Raw genomic sequence first — 16,030 nt, 5'->3', positions numbered from 1 at the left:
GTAAAGTTCAGTTTTAGGTTGTATTGATCATTGTGCAGTGTGAGGCAGTGGATTGCGTCGTACAGTGCTGAAAACAAGGACGGCCTTCCATATTCTGCAATGAGATTCTGCCATGTAATGGACATTTTGCTTTGTCTTGCAATGAGACCATGCTGGAATAGCCGACCAATGCAGCCCTGCCTGACCCTGGGCCCTCGGCTGCCCCTGGGCCCTCAGTCATCCCAGGGACATTGTGAGCCCACTAATGTGAAGTATTCCCTCCCTCAGCCATGTACTCCTATAGACCAGCATAGTGATATGACCCGTGTATGTAGTATGAGGAGCTCTCTCATACACGTTTTTGCCCTCATTGTCTTTATTTGTAGTACTCTTCAGCTCTATGGTTACTATTGTTTGGCTACACGTGCGCCCGGCTCTGAGAAACTGCCGCTTCCATCCCCATGGTGACTGCTAAGAGACCGTCACCCGCTTTCAGCGTACTGACCGCCACTGTCTATTATTACACATGTGGCTCCATGCTTCGCTCCAACATTCCTCCTCAACTCTAACCGCTAATAACCTCACCTCCGCCCACCGTGATATCACACTCCAGCCCCCACCAACGCGCCACTTTCTGCAGCCAATCAGTGCCGCCCTCTCATCGCACTCAATGACACTGGGAGGAAGGATGTGGAGGGCGGGGCTCAGTGTAAAGCGAAAGGGGTAGTGGAACACCTCTGCATCGCAGGCCGCTGATTGGCTGCCGGCGGTGTGTTGGCGGCGTCATTGGCTTGCTGTGCGTGTTCACGGCGGTGACACCGGCTGCGGCGAGCATCTTCTACGTGTGTTCTCTTTGCGTGCAGCATCCATCGACACCGGGGTAGCCGGCCCGTCTTTCGGGTGAGTTATGTCTCCTCTCCCATATTTCAGGAGCCGTCACCGGGGAAACTGGCCAAGGTTACTGGCGGTCACCCATCCTGAGCCTGCTGTGATCAGCATTGTATGACGAGCCCTGTATTATTCATCACACCCGCCACACGGCGAGTCTATGGGCTCCTCCATACATCCTCTTATTAGAGATACGTCACATGACAACAATAACCGTCATTACCGGTGTGACGTCTTACTGATTAGGAGGGACTCGTTTACATTGGGGGATACATATGGGGGATGGTCATTATATATATATATATATATATATATATATATATATATATACACACCTTGATGATCCGTATGTATGTGTGTATATAAACACACACTATCTCACCAAAGTGGGTACACCCCTCATTGTTGTAAACATTTTATTATATCTTTTCATGTGACAACACTGAAGAAATTGCACTTTGCTACAATGTAAAGTAGTGAGTGTACCGCTTGTATAGCAGTGTAAATTTGCTGTCCCCTCAAAATAACTCAACACACAGACATTAATGTCTAAGGGGTAGATTCACAAAGCGAGTACGCCGGCGTATCTACTGATACGCCGGCGTACTTTCAAATTTCCTGCGTCGTATATTTAGTAATCCTCAAACCAAGATACGACGGCATCTGGGTTAGATCTGACAGGCGTACGGCTTCGTACGCCTTCGGATCGTAGATGCAATACTTCGGCGTCCGCTGGGTGGAGTTTGCGTAGTTTTCTGCGTCGGGTATGCTAATTAGCTATTTACGACGATCCACGAACGTACGCGCAGCCGTCGCATTCTTTTACGTCGTCTCTAGTTGGCTTTTTCCGGCGTATAGTTAAAGCTACTGTTTTGTGGCGTATAGTTAGATTTGCCATGTTAAGTATGGCCGTCGTTCCCGCGTTTAATTTGAATTTTTTTAATTTTTTTGCGTAAGTCGTCCGTGAATCGGGATGGACGTAAGTCACGTCTATGTTCAATTAGTCATGTCATTTAGCGCAATGCACGGCGGGAAATTTCGGGACGATGCATGCGCAATTCATTTGGCGCGGGGACGCGCTTCATTTAAATGAATCACGCCTCCTAATCGCCGATTTGAATTCCGCCGCCAGAGATACACTACGCCGCCGTAACTTACGGCGCAAATTCTTTGAGGATTCAAAGCAGCCAAATGTAAGTTACAGCGGCGTAGCGTATGTGAGATACGATCTACTTGTATGTGGATCTACCCCTAAGCCACTGGCAACAAAAGTGAGTGCACCCCTAAGTAAAAATGTCCAAATTGGACCCAAAGTGTCCAATATTTTGTGTAGCCACCATTATTTTCCAGCACTGCCTTAAAGTTGTTGTAAACCCATTTTAAAAAAAACCCTGCAAGACAAAGGCATAATGAGCTAGTATGACTAGCATACAAGCTCATTATGCATTACTTACCTTAGATCGAACCCCCGATGCCGTCCTTGTCTCCCCCTCCAGCCGCAGCCATCTCTCCCGGAGGTTACTTCTGGGGATCACCGCTCCGGCGCTGTGATTGGCCGGAGCGGTAAAAGACTGCATTATCTTTTCTTAATGGAATTTACAGTGCGCCTGCGCCGATGTCTAAGGCGCGCAGGTGCCGTAGACAGCGGTGTACTCCTACTTTTTTTTTTTTTTTTTTTTAGGAGATATCTCCTAAACAGTGTAGGTTTAGGAGATATTGCAAACATCCACAGGTAAGCCTTAATCTAGGCTTACCTGTAGGTGCAACTCACCCAGGAGGGTTTACAACCACTTTAAACGTCTTTGGCATGGAGTTCACCAGAGCTTCACAGGTTGCCACTCCTCTTCCACTCCTCCATGATGACATCACAGATCTGGTGGATGTTGGAGACCTTGCGCTCCTCCACCTTCTGGTTGAGGATGCCCCACAGATGCTCAATAGGGTTTAGGTCTGGAGAGATGATTGGCCAGTCCATCACCTTTACCCTCAGCTTCTTTAGCAAAGCAGTGGTCGTCTTGGAGGTGTGTTTTGTGTCGTTATGTTGAAATACTGCCCTGCGGCCCAAGTCTCCGAAGGGAGGGGATCATGCTCTGCTTCAGTATGTCACAGTACATGTTGGCATTCATGGTTCCTTCAATGAACTGTAGCTTCCCAGTGCTGGTGTCTTGTCACATTTGGCTCCCCATCGCAGATTGCTTCGGGAGTGACGTTCCGTCGCCGCCATCTTGCTACACCCCACACCATTGCACAGTAATGATGGAGTGAGAAGGGTGCAAGCGGACATCTTCTTGTTGCACCCACCGGAGTTTTAGATTTCACACTTATTTTCAACACAAATCGGAGCTTGAATGCCTAAATACAGTGTTTGGAAATCTGACGGACTGTTTACATGTTAAATCTTTAAAGCAGCAGCAAACCTGATGACCTTACATCAGGGGTGGGGAACCTGCGGCCCGCGGGCCACATGCGGCCCGCAAAATCATTCCATCCGGCCCCCCGTCCCGCTGAGTGTGTGTCCGCGGAGCTGTCAGAAGGAGCCGATGTTTACATTGTAGTTCCGGCGGCTTCATATGATGGGCACAGTGGCTGTATGATAGGCACAGAGGCTTCATATGATGGGCACAGGCTGCATATGATGTGCACAGAGGCTATATGATGGGCACAGGCTGCTTATAATGTGCACAGAGGCTGTATGATAGGTACATTTCCATTGTGTTTCCTTTGTTCTTTATTTGTAAAAATGGAGTATATAAATAAAGATTATACAAAAAAAATCTTTGACCAAATATAACAGGCTAATTTTTAAGTTGATAATTTTGTACGGCCCCTGAATGATGTTACAAAAATCCAAATGGCCCTTGGCAGAAAAAAAGGTTCCCCACCCCTGCCTTACATGGTTGCTAATGTGACAGAGCACCTCTGATTTTCACATTTAACATGTAAACAGTCCGTCGGATTTACAAACGCTGTATTCAAGCATATAAGCTCCGTTTTGTGTTGAAAATAACTGTGAAATCTAAAACTCAGATGGGTGTAACAAGATGTCTGCTTGCCCCCTTCACACTCTATCATTACTGTGCAATGGTGTGGGGTGTAGCAAGATGGCGGTGACGGAACGTCACTTCCGGAGCAATCTGTGATGGGGAGCGGAATGTGACACTACACCGACAGCACTAATGCAGCCCCAGACCATGACACTCCCACCACCATGCTAGACTGTAGACATGACACACTTGTCTTTATACTCCTCACCTGGTTGCCGCCACACACGCTTGTCACCATCTGAACCAAACAGGTTTATCTTGGTCTCATCAGACCACAGGACATGGTTCCAGTAATCCATGTCCTTAGTCTGCTTGTCTTCAGCAAACCTTTTGCTGGCTTTCTTGTGCATCATCTTTAGAAGAAGCTTCCTTCTGAGACGACAGCCATGCAGACCAATTTGATGCAGTGTGCGGTATATGGTCTGAGCATTGACAGGCTGACCCCCCCTCTTTAACCTCTGCAGCAATGCTGGCAGCACTTTCCCAAAGACAACCTCTGGATATGACGCTGAGCACGTGCACTCAACTTCTTTGGCTGACTATGGCAAGGCCTGTTCTGAGTGGAACCTGTCCTGGTAAACCGCTGTATGGTCTTGGTCACCGTGCTGCAGTTCAGTTTCAGGGTCTTGGCAATCTTCTTATAGCCTATGCCATCTTTATGTAGAGCAACAATTCTTTTATTTTTTTCAGATCCTCAGAGTTCTTTGCTATAAGGTGCCATGTTGAACCTCCAGTGACCAGTATGAGAGTGAGAGCGATAACAACACATTTTAACACACCTTCTCCCCATTCACACCTGAGACCTTGTAACACTAATGAGTCACATGACCCCAGGGAGGGAAAATGGCTAATTGGGCCCAATTTGGACATTTCCACTTAGGGGTGTACTCTTTTGTTGCCAGTGTGTGTTGAGTTATTTTGAGGGGACAGCAAATTGACACTGTTATACAGGCTGTACACTCGCTACTTTACATTGTAGCAAAGTGTCATTTCTTTTTTCTACACACACACTGAATGATGATAGAGATCTATTCTCAAAAGCGGCGTTCAATCTTTTTAAATCCATCATAATAATACCTGATGATTCTGGCACTTCCTGTTATGAAATAACACTCTATTCCTGTCTACTAGAGGTGCTCCTGCGTTGTCATCCTGTCACATGCTTCACTGGAGACTTTTTGTTATGAGATGACAACACACTGTCCTTGTCATCACATGTTTAATGAAGGGCTCCTGTGTGATGCAGAAACGTCACAATATACTGCAGTGATGGGATCACTTTAAACACTTGAGCTCAAAAAGTTTTAACCCCCTTCATGATCAGGGCATTTGTTTGATATTCAGCACTGCGCTACTTTAACTGGCAATGGTGCGGTCATGCAACACATATTTACACCAGCGTTTCTCACTTAAGGCACCCTTTAAAATGATGGACAATCTATCCATTCTAAAGTGTAAAAACATTCCAATGGCTTTACAGAATGTAGCAACATCCACATGTAGAACACCCAACATTAGAGGTGATTTATTCTTCCAAGCCAATGCACTTTTGCACACTTGTACTAGTATTCCAATGTTTCTCTTCTCCCTCAACTTATCTCCATCAGTTCAGCTAATGTGACCCCACTGCTGAGGAACAGGAAGGTCAAACAAGGATGCTGTGGAGGCAACAGACATCCTCCTTATCAACTAATGAAGTCATTGGTTGTTAGGAAGTCATAATGGTGCACAATGAAAACCTGTGGCTTTGTGTAACTAAAAGTCAAGCTTCATCCTTCTGCCGGCTTGTATACAGTTTTTGATCAACTTTTAGAGATCTTCCCAAGCACCCCAGGGTGTCTGGGCACCCTGGTTGAAAAAGGCTGGTGTACGCAAATTAAATGTATTCATTACCGGTAATTATTATTATTTTTATTTTTTTTCCACATAAAGAGCTTTCCTTTGATATTTGATCACCACTGAGGTTTGTTTTATTTTTGCTATATAAACAAAATGACTCCACATTAAAAAACAAAAACAAAAAAAAACCTGTTTTCTACTTTGTAATGAATCCTATTCAACAAATACAAATTTCTTTATTAATTTTGGCCAAAAAGTATTCTGCTACATGTCTTGGGGGGGAAAAAAAAATCTCAGTAAGTGTATATTGATTTGTGCGAGAGATATACAAACTATGGTGTGTGTGTGTGTGTATATATATATATATATATATATATATATATATATATATATATATATATATATATATATATATATATATATATATATATATATATATATATAATTTGCAGCTGGCGACTTATACGGTGGTTGGCGACTTATAGTGTGACTGTGATAAGGTGGTGGGCAATCTGGCCCTAACAGACCCTATCTGGGAGGGTCACTGACATTGCTAGTGACACTAATACAGTTATGATACTGTATAATGACACTGGCTGGGAAGGGGTTAACATCTATGGGAACTCAAGGGGTTAACCATGTGCCTAACAATGTGTAATGTGCTGCTTTTACTTTTCTTTCTGGCTGTTTTTTCTCCCTGCTTTGCATTAAGTAGAAACCTTATCCCTGTTCACAATCCTGTCTTTACAAAAACACAGAACTCTGGGATTTGACCACATCCGATTCGCTGACTTCAGCCAAATCATTGGCTGAAATCAGCTGCCAAAACTTGCGCTGTGCCCAATCACAGGGGGCATGTGCATGCTCAGCCCAAACCTGGAAGCAAGCCATGAACCATGCCAGTATGTTGTCCGTCCTGCCTGTGCCACTTGCCCGCAGCGAGTCTATTGTGGGCAGGCGGCAAGCAGTTAATAAATTGGATGTTATTTTGAACATCAGTGGTGGAGATATGTTTTGACTTGTGTTGTCATCCTGTCATGTGCCTCAATAATAGGCACAGTCTGTTATGAGATGACAATGCTCTGTCTACTGTCACATGGCTCACTGATAGGGAGCAGCCTTATGCCCTGTACACGATCGGATTTCCTGTCGGAACAAACCCTGAAAGGTTTTGCTGACGGAATTCCGTTTAAGCTGTCTTGCATGCCGACGGACACACCAAATTCCGACCGTCAAAAACGCAGTGACGTACAACACTACGACGAGCCTAGAAAAATGAAGTTCAATGCTTCCGAGCATGCGTCGAATTGTTTCTGAGCATGCGTGTTTTTTTTCTCCCTTGGAGATCAAAAATCATTTACCTGTACCTGATTGCCTCTTCCGGGTTTGTGGCATCGGGACACACCGATTGTTTACGAGAGAGGCAGATTGCATCCCCCACACAGTTGGAAAGCACTCCCTAGAAGCACATTTTAACCCTTTGATTGCCCCTATGTTAACCCCTTCCCTGCCAGTACAGTGACAGTGTATATTTTTTAGGGCTGATTGCTGTAGTGGTGTCACTAGTCCCCAGGAAGTGTCGCTTGGTGTCCGATTTGCCTGTCGCAATGTTGCAGTCTTGCTAAAAATCACTTATCGCCACCTTTACTAGTAAAAATTCCATAAATCTATCCCATAGTTTGTAGACGCTATAACTTTTGCACAAACCAATCAATATAAACTTATTGGGATTTTTTTTTTTACCAAAAATATGTAGCAGGATACATATTGGCCTAAACTGATACTGGGGAAAAAATAATATAAATGCCACCAAAAGAAAGCTCTATTTGGTGGGGGGGGACATAATTTTTATAAAAAATGTTTTGGGTCATTTTAAAGTAACGCAATGCCGCATCACAAATAAATGGCCTGGTTATGAAGGGAGGTAAATCTTCCAGGGCTGAAGTGATTAAAGCTGAACTTTTTATTTCTCAAAATCTTTAGTTCTTTGCCCAGTAGTAACTCGCACAGCTGTGATTTTTTTTTTTTTTTTTTCCAGTCCTGCCAGAGTTAATGAGAAGCTTGACAAGTTACAGTTCCTCATCAAAAGTACAGACTATTCCCCATTCATAGAAGCTGTGCTATCAGTTCCTGCAATGAGTGCTCTGTGAATGGAGGACGGGCAGATGAATGAAAGATCTGACTCCTCCATTCATACCAAAGCTGTCAGTTATAAATACCCCGTCCATGTTCTAGTTTGTCCCAACCCCTGTATTGTTTAAGTTAGCTGGACAGCTTGGTCTGCATGTAAGCCTTCGGTCACATCCAATCCGACTTTGAAGTTGTGCGTCTTCACTGAAATCACACAATTATAAAGCCACATGTCTGCGTGACCGGGAGCTAAATGTTTAATATAAGTATAAATAAACGCTTGTGAAATTTTAAAGGGGGTTGTACAGGTAATGTATATATTTTTTTTTAAACAAATATGTCTATAATTACTCTCCTCTCTGGCCAGTGCCCCCATGGGAAGCCGCTTCCCATAGGGGTGCTCGTGCGTGCCCGCACCCGAGTCTCTCTGCTGTGTCAATTGACACAGACAGAGGGACTCTGCCCCGCTCCGTCGTCGGCTTTGATTGTCAGCACTGGGATCCAATGGCTCCCGGTGCCCCAGAGAGACCCAGAAGTGAGGGGAGAGTTTCTTTAGACCCGTACAGCGCTGGATCGAATGAGGGCTCACATATAAGTAAAGTTAGCTGAGTGGGGCGATGCTGACACCTAAACTTCTTTTTTTTTTTTTACCGTAAAGGTAAATGTTTTTCTATGCATTAAGGTGAACAAAGCATCTGCGGATTAGTGGCCCCCCAGCCCCCCCCCCCTGTTTACATATCTGACCCCTGGAAAGTCTTGGCGAATTCATTGGTTGATTGAAAGCAGTGCAGCCATTGGCTTGTGCTGCGGTCAATCACATCCAATGACTTGGCGCGCCGGGGGGTGAGGCTGAGTGATACAGTGAGCGGCCATGGCCACATCACAGGAGCGCGCCCACAAGGACTCGACGCCATGCGAGCTCAGTCGCATGAAGGTGATGAGTTCTTGCAAGGGAGAGACGAGACAGCCGCCAAGGGACCCCAGAAGACCAGGTTCGGGGTCACTCTGTGCAAAACGAACTGCACAGTGGAGGTAAGTATGTTTGTTATTTGAAAAAAAAAACCTTTACATACCCTTTAATGCAAGGAATACATTAACAGGGCTCAAAATTTCAAGTCCTAAGCTACTAGCCAGGCCTCAAAGTTACTCGCCACCAGTTGCCCCACCTAATTCATACACTGCCCTGCGCCTAATTGCACCCGTAAACACGACCAGAGGGATAGGGCACTAGAACTGGGTCTCTTCCCCATTCTCTTGCGGTCTCCTCTGCAACTCCCATCCTTCCACTCTCTCTCTCCCATTCATCTCATCATCAGGAGGCTGTGTGTGCGGCTCCACGCTTGCATGTCCCCACTTCCCCCTTTTATTCAGGCTGGTAGAGAGGAGAGGAGCTGCAGCACAGCGGGAGGAAGTACAATCCAGCGCTGAGATCCATACAACTGCACAGCCATTGACACCATAGCACAGCGCACACTGACAGCGCACAGCACACATTGAGACCAGTCTGTTCACAGTGCTCAGGCTAAACTGTTGGACACTTACATAGAGCACAAGGAGAAGAAAACTGCACAAACTAGAAGGCTGCCGCTCTCATGTCAGGACAACTTTCAGTGAGCGCTGCACCGGAGTGGTAATTTTTGCAATCCTCCACCTCACTCATTACTTTCTGCACTCCAGCTACATTGGTCGGGGCCCAGGGGAAGGGGGCAGGCTCAGAGAGGTCATACTGTTGGGTCCCATGGCTTAATGAGAATTGTAAGGAGAGCACCCGTGTACTGCTCTGCCTGTGCGCGGCTCACCAGACTACTTTTCCCGCGCATGCTCCTTTCCTCTTCAGCCGCCAATCTCATATGGACTCTAAGTGTAGGCACAGATTGGAGGGAGATTGGTCATGCAGCCCTGTCATCACTCGCCCCCAGCTTAAATCCACTGCTAGTAGGCGAGTGGAAATTTTGAGGGCTGACATTAAGGTAAAAAACATTTTAGACTTCCTGTCCTTTTTAAAAAACGAATTCTCGTACAAAATACTACCATGTATTAATAGTAACCACAATACCATAACCAAAATTCTGTATTTTTTTTTTTTATATATAGTACTTTTGTAAAGTCAACCTATTTCTTTTTGAAATGCGGGGGGAACCTGACTCGGCCCTGAATATTGAGCGAAACTTTGAGGGGGGCTTTTTTTTTTTTTTTTTTTTTAATGCCTTGGATGGAGATATATATATATATATATATATATATATATATATATATATATATATATATATATATATATATATATATATATATATATATATATATATATATATATATATATATATATATATATATATATATATATATATATATATATATATATATATATATATATATATATATATATATATATGTGTGTGTGTGTGTCACTAGCCTGGTCTCAAGGGTTACTTGCCACGTCCTCGTAGATTATCTCATGAAATGACACTTAAAGTGGAGGTTCACTCTTAAAAAAAATTTCTGACATCACATGGAGTCGCGCCATCCTACCGACAGAATGCCAGTGTTTTTTTTTCTCTTTAGCACATACCTCGTTAACACGATTTTCACCCTGGGCATACTGCGCGTCACAGATTGCCGAAAAAACCTGAACGCCGGTGCGGCTCTATACGGCGCCTGCGCACCAACGTTCGGGTTCTGTCGGCAACCTGTGACGCGCAGTATGCCTGTCAATCACAGGCAGTGCTTGGGAACGCCCAGTCCCGGGGGATGAAAATCGAGATAACGAGGTATGTGCTAAGAAAAAAAAACAACCACCGGCATTCTGTCGGTAGGATGGCGCGACTCCATGTGATGTCAGAATTTTTTTTAAGGGTGAACCTCCACTTTAAAATTTTATGCAGAATTGAGTTATAAGAATAAATATTAACAACTTCATCCTTGTCCACCAATACAGCCTACCTGTGCAGGGGAAGAGAGGTGAGCCGCCGCCTGGTTGATTAGAACGCGGGGAACAAAACGTCTTTAATTTCAGTAGCAGTGTGTTCCCCGCAGCGTGCCGTAATATACAGCTCCTCCCCCTTGTCCGGGGAATTTTGATGGACAGACAGATCACCTGTCCCAGGATTGGACGGGCGATCTGTCTTTCAAAGAGGAGCTGTATATGACAGTGCTCGCCAGGGAACACACTGCTACTGAAATGAAAGCTGTTATGTTCCCTATGCTCAAATCAACCAGGCGGCCGCTCTCCTCTTGCTTCCCCTCTGATCGCTGGGAGAATGGCTCCCATACAACCCCCATTCTCCCAGCCAGCCCTCAAAAACTACTCGCAAAATGCGAGCAGGCGAGTGGAATTTTTGAGGGAGATATCTATCTATTGCTATCTTCCCATTATTGCTATCCGGTAACGTGTCCATGTGACCAGATGTACTGCTCATTATAAAACCATGCTGTGAATAGGATGAATAGAGGATGCACAGGCCTTGCTTCTTGTACTGATGCCACAACAAAAGGCCTGCAAGCTTTCTTCCCAGGGTTAAACAATGTATAGACTACATAATGACCTTATTTATACATTGCGCCATTGCCCAGTCAGAAAATAACCTAATATTCTGAGTGTTTAATATGGATTGTGTGAAGAATTGATACTGAATGCCTATTCAGCAGGAAACCAGCTTTACCATGTGAACCGCCAGAGAATGCAAACAACGTATTTTTCTCCTATAAATAGATGGGCCATGCACGTGCTTGGGATGTAATGGAAAAATGACTGTCTATAGTAGAATAGTACTACAGAGATTGTGCACAATACCTGTGTGTACTAAAGACCGATCTGTCGGTGTTCTGTACATAGACTGCAGTGCACTCCTCTACCTGAAACATTCCTTCTGCAAGTGCCGTCCATGTGATCTTTGTTTACATTCACGCATGAGGAATCCTGAGTGGTCTCTTCAAGGTTAATAGTGAGCTTCAGGTACGGCCCGTTCAGAATGATTTGGTCATGTGGAGGGTTTCTAGATAGGTGTAAGTGCTTCCTATTGCCAGTCACTGGAATGCTTTATGTACTTATTAAAGTGGTTATAAAGCTTCATTCATTTTTTTTTTCTTTAACCACTTGCTTACTGGGTACCCCCTTCCTGCCCAGGCAAAATTTCGGCTTTTGGCACTGCTTCGCTTTAACTGACAATTGCGCCCTCATGCGACGTGGCTCCCAAACAAAATTGACGTCCTTTTTTTCCCACAAATAGAGCTTTCTTTTGGTGGTATTTGATCACCTCTGCGGTTTTTATTTTTTGCGCTATAAACAAAAAAAAGAACGACAATTTTGAAAAAAAACACTTTTTCTCTTTCGTTCATAGACGGACACAGCATTCTTTGACATTAGGGTTATATCCGCTTTCACTAAGAGTTTTAGGCAGAAAAAAAGCACTTAAAGTGTTAACAAACACAACCTCAGTGCAGCTCCTCCCAGGGGGTGTGGCCCCCCCGGTATAACCCACACCCTGCTCTAGCAGCCTCAGTTTTTTCCTGCCTAACGTCAGGAGAGTCAGGCACTCTGGAGTTCCTGTACTCTGGAGATTTTTTTCTTGCGATTTTCTCGCTTTTTATTATTTTGTTCCTGCATTTTTGGAATCCTGTGATTCTTCTATCAACAGCCGACTGGGTGACAGGCTGGGTCCTCGACTCTTGTAGTCCCCCCAGGTTCGGCCATCGAGCGTGTGCCGGCCCTTAGCCCAGCTTTGGGACGTCCACGACAGGCCCTGTTGCTCCAGGGGCGGCCGGGGAACTTTTTGTTCTAGGGCACACATATGACCGGTCTCTATGGCCTTGTCACAGTGTGTCTGGCCGACAGCCATGCCGTTTAGCGGACGTTGGATCTGTCTGGGATACCTCCAGCCGGTGGTCGCAGGACGGGTAAGTAGTGGCCTCTTGCTCAGGTAAGTGGTCTGGCTGGAATTTTCCCCTGGGGTGGTCGACTGAGGGTTTGCCCTGCTTTCCTCTCTCCCTTTTTTCCTCTCCCTCCTTCCCAGTTTCTGGGTGACAGCCGTGAGGTGGGGGCTCAGTCTGACCTGGGGGCTGCTACTGCTGTGGGTGCTGTGTTTTTCTGGGCTGCCATATGTGCGGAGGGGGTCCTGTGGGCCTGTGTACTGCGTGTGTCACTGGGGCTTCGCTGTGTGTTTTTTGAAAAAAAACACAGTTTTCGGGCGCATTTTGCCGCTGACGGCGGTGTTTTATGGCGCAGTTGTAATTGCGGCGGCCATTTTCTTGGAGCCCGCAGACATATCGGCGGCTATCTTGATACAGCTCTTGTGCCTAGGATGACGGCGCGTACGGCTCTGCATTTTTCCTTTGGATGGCGCGGCACAGGCAGCGTTTTTGGCTCTCGGCAGCGGCGGTCTGGTCGGACGGTGAGTCCTCTGGGGGGGTTTCCCTGTTCTCTGTGGCGGCTGGGGGATGTCCTGTGGAGCCTGCCAGTACTAGGGGATGTTAACCCTTAGTGTCCCTATTCCTGCGGCCTCCAGGGATGCTGTGCTGGCAGTCCCTGAGGCGTTTTGGGTCAGGATGGGAGTGTTGGAGGGATGTGGGAATTGCACTTGTTCTCCCCTCTGCCTCTCTCTGGGTATTTTTTCTGACAGGGAATCGGGCCTTGCTGAGGCGTCTGGTTTTGGTTTTTTTGTCAGTAGCTGCTGGCTGAATTCCACACGGACTGTGAGGATGGCCCTGTTTCAGGGTCAGCACTTGATGGTGCTGTTGTTGGGGCTCTTAACACTGCGGTGCGGGTTACCATGGTTAGCTATGGTGGTTTCGGAGGTGGCATCAGTGGTGTCAGTCCCTTTTGGGTTCCGTGCCGCCCCGCACCGCAATATGTGTTTTTTTCCTTGTGTTCCATGTCTGGAATATGTTGTGCAAGGATTGGGATCAGTCGCAGGGTACAAAATGCTTTGCGGTCTGTCCCCTCTCTTTTGGGGAGGATTCCTGTATCAGGGTGTCTCTCCCCCCCCCCCCCCCCCTGTGTTCAGCTGGGTAGCTTGTTTTTGAAACAAGGCTGCCACATTGCCTGTGAATGTGGGGTGCTGTGAATGTGGTGGCTCCATATTCACAGCGGGGGGGGCGGTGGTGAGTCCGGTTTTGGCCGGGACTCTGGTGTCGCAGACATTTCCCGGACGGGGAGCTGGAGGCGCAGACTGCTTCTATGACCTGCGTGGTCCTGACCGAACAGTTGGTAATAGGTCAGATATTTGTCTGTGTGTCGACCCTGGATATGCTCCCCTTGCTCTCCAGGGCCTCCGCCTGCGCCATGTTTTCTGCCCTGCCTTGTATGGCTGGGGGTTGGTCTGCGGACTGTCTTTTCAGTAGTCCCTGGTGGTATTGCCCTGTGGGGGTGTACGCAGGGGTGTCTCTGATTGTCATCATAAAAGATGCCACGGGCGGTGTGAGCACTCTGCTCCCGCAATCTAAAAAAGGGTAGGTGCCTCACTGTAGGCGAGGGCCCTCTTTTACTGTTCCCCATGCGTTTTGGTTTTCGCCCGCCAAGTGCGGCAGGAAAACATTTTCAGGGGGCTAGGACGTCCACTGAGGACACAGGCGCCCCGGGTGCCGCAAGCCCAGCAAGCCTGCTTCCGCTTGGAGGTTTGCCTCCACTCGCATCTCGGGTGGGGGGCTGGCTCCGCGAATTTGCGGCTCGGTGGAGGTCTCTCCTCTCCGTCCGTTGGGGTTGCGAGGTAGTTTCCTCTGGGTGCGAGATAGGATTTCTCTCTTGTCTACCAAACAGGTTTTTTCCCTCCATCCTCTGGCTCGCCGGTTGGCTCTGTCAGGGGCTGTCCAGGATCTTCTGGTCAGGGGAGTGATTGTGCCAGTTCCCTCGTGGAACAGGCTCGGGGTTTTTTTCTCCAATCTGTTTTGTGGTCCCCCCAATCCTGGGCCTCAGGCCCTTGTTTGTTTTTTTGTCAAAGTGCAAACTTTCAGGATGGGGTTTTTTCTGGCGTCCTTGGATGCCGCAAACGCATACCTGCATGTTCCCATATGCTCAAAGCACCAGAGATTCTGGACTTTGCGGTCAGGGAGGACCATTTTTCATTTGTGGCCCTCCCGCTCGGCTTGGTGTCGACACCACAGGTTTTCACCGAGGTGCTCGTTCCGATACTGGCCCGGCTGGGGCAGCGGGGGTTTTGTTATTGTGGGATGTCTGTACGACATTCTCCTACGAGCTTCCTCGAGCTCTGAATGAGTGGAGCCGTGTCTGTCACGTGTCAGACTCTCCAAGAGTTTGGCTGACTTCTGTTTTGTCCAGAAGTCAGTGTTGGTCCCGTCTCAGGGACTGGAATTCCTGGGACTAGTCCTGGATTCCGCCGGGGCGGAAATTTTTTTCTCCTAACGGAAAGACTTCAGACTCTGCTATCTGCTGGGCAGCAGTTGTCGACCTAGTAGTGGTCATCTCTGCGATTCTGCATGAGGGTGCTGGGTCTGACGGTGGCCTCTGTCGAGGCGGTTCCGTATGCCCAATTCCACGCCAGGGTGCTACAGAGGGAACTGCTGTCTCGTGGGGACAAGCTTCCGTCATCCCTGGATTACCAGGTTCAGTTGAGTCACCTGGTCCCTGGTGTGGTGGCTGACTTTTCCGGTGCTTCGGGCTGGAAAGGCGTTTCTGCCATGTCACTGGACGGTGGTCGCGACGGATGCCAGCCTCTCCGGTTGGGGAGGGGTTTTTTGGGGCACCCAGTCAGCCCTGTGGCGCTGGACTCAGGTGGAGTCCCACCTACCAATCGGTGTTCTGGATCAGGCTTTGCCTTGCCTGGTGGTCCCTAGATCTACAGGGCTGACCATTCAGGACCCTGTCCGACAACGCTGTGGCGTACGTCGACCATCTGGGAGGCACACAGAGTTCTGTTGCAGCGACGAGGGTCGCGCACATCCTTCGGTGGGCCGAAAGGTCCGTTCTGGCTCTATCGGCCGTGTACATTCCGGGAGTATGGAATTGGCGGGCCGACTCCTGAGTCGGACTGCGCTAGACCAAGGAGAGTGGTCTCTCCACCCGTAGGGATTTTCAGTGTCTGTGCTGAAAGTGGGGCACTCCATGCGTGGACCTTCTGGCGTCCCGCCTCAACCGGAAGGTGCCATGTTTTTTGGCCAGGTCAAGGGACCCATGGGCAGACGCGTCAGGCGCGTTGGGG

The 16,030-nt window shown here is 47.4% G+C and overlaps 1 protein-coding gene across 1 annotated transcript in view; it reads left to right on the top strand.

Moving 5' to 3' along the window:
- The first annotated feature begins 710 nt into the window (after positions 1 to 710).
- Positions 711 to 16,030, top strand: part of ACSL3 (acyl-CoA synthetase long chain family member 3) — a 137,772-nt gene continuing 122,452 nt past the window's right edge. Inside the window, exon 1 of the mRNA XM_040349032.1 lies at positions 711 to 879. The gene's annotated coding sequence lies outside the window, so the exon portion shown is untranslated. The remainder of the gene's footprint in view (positions 880 to 16,030) is intronic.

This window comes from Rana temporaria, chromosome 4, assembly GCF_905171775.1.
Source record: "Rana temporaria chromosome 4, aRanTem1.1, whole genome shotgun sequence".
NCBI lineage: Eukaryota > Metazoa > Chordata > Amphibia > Anura > Ranidae > Rana > Rana temporaria.
The sequence above is the reverse complement of the archived record's forward strand: the minus strand, read 5'-3'. Positions and strand labels throughout refer to the sequence as shown.